This window comes from Alligator sinensis, unplaced genomic scaffold, assembly GCF_000455745.1.
Source record: "Alligator sinensis unplaced genomic scaffold, ASM45574v1 scaffold499_1, whole genome shotgun sequence".
NCBI lineage: Eukaryota > Metazoa > Chordata > Crocodylia > Alligatoridae > Alligator > Alligator sinensis.
The window spans coordinates 3348254-3349605 of NW_005841864.1; the positions used below are offsets into that span (position 1 = coordinate 3348254).

Sequence of the window (1352 nt, forward strand, 5' to 3'; positions counted from 1 at the left end):
ACCGGCTCCCCCCTGCCCCGAGCCAGCTCCCTTCTCTCGGCACCCTCGCCTCGCCTCGCCTCACCAGCGCAGCCCGCTCCCTGGGCTTGGGCCACTGCACAGGAACTCCTTGTCTCTCGTCTCGTCTACCCGCGCACACGCGCCTCGGGGGCGCCGTGCCCAGCCGTCACACGGAGAAGCCCTCTGGGTCACTGCTGGGCATGCACTAGGGGCGGCTGGCATCACACACGCCAACGAAATCATTATAAAAATCACAGCGCGTGGAGAGTGCAGGGAGAGAGGGCAGAGACATCACACTGACACAACCTGAAATAAACTTGGCTGGCAAACCAAAGGAACAAACACACAGACTGTGATGGGGGAGGAGGGGGTGTATGTGGCTACACATCTGAGCAGCCTGCTTTTAATTTTAGGAAGTCCCCCTGAAGCACAGTCAATGTCTGTACAAAGCTGGTGTGTGTGTGTGCGTGCTGATGTGTGTATGTATGTGTAGATATACGAGATTACAAATCTGAGCACCCTTAACCGTTTAGGGTGTCTCCCAGAAGCACAGTCAATGTCTGTATACAGCTGCTGTGCTGGTGCGTGTGTGTGCGTGCCCGTGCATGTGTGTGATGTGCAGACTTACATGACTACAAACATGAGCCGCTTACCTTTGATTTTTTATTTTAGGAAGTCCCCCAGAAGCACAGTCAATGTCTGCACAAAGCTGCTGTAGTGCTGAGGAGTTGCTGGAGTGAATCTCCAAAGAGTGGGAGAAGGGGATGCAGCTCTGTCCTTATTAGTCTCACACAGTGTGACCCTCCCACTCAGCGAGCACAGAATACACTCTGCAAGACAGGACAAACACCAATGCAGATGAGCCTTTTTGCATAATTGCGCTAATATCTTCCGAGCCTGGTAATAATATAAAATAGAAATGTTTTTTATAAACTGTTGCACTAATAAAATTGCCTGGGTTTGTTTGTATGAATGAAAGGGTGTCTGGTTTCTAGTTGTGGAGCATTCACTATGAAGTATTGCATGACATTAACACACCAGCAAGGAACTGGCTTTTAACACATAAATGTAAGCACACATCATTAATTTTATATATTTTTATCATAAATTTAAAACCAACCAAGGAATGCACCTATTTATGGCACTGATGTTGCAAAGCACAGCAGATGACTGGTATTTGGTTTGTCTTTTTAAGCCTATCATTTAAAAGCCAGGGTGTTCTTGAACTGTAATATCATCTGTCTGTGATAAAATGGTGACATTGAGCCTTGCCACTAATTCTCACTTCAATATGCTAAACTGCACTTTTTTCGGGCCCTCTGAACATGTTCATGACAGCTTTCCAGTGTAGC

General features: G+C 47.5%; 1 protein-coding gene across 12 annotated transcripts in view; it reads right to left on the reverse strand.

Annotated features, from left to right (window-relative positions):
• COL19A1 (collagen type XIX alpha 1 chain) overlaps nucleotides 1-737 on the reverse strand; it is a 402210-nt gene extending 401473 nt beyond the window's left edge. For 11 of the 12 annotated variants that reach the window (XM_025191112.1, XM_025191107.1, XM_025191095.1 and 8 more), the window contains exon 1: nucleotides 65-237. The gene's annotated coding sequence lies outside the window, so the exon portion shown is untranslated. Of the gene's footprint in view, nucleotides 1-64; nucleotides 238-653 lie in introns of those variants that run through there. The other variant, XM_025191070.1, reaches the window with a different exon arrangement.
• Between the last annotated feature and the right edge of the window lie 615 nt (nucleotides 738-1352).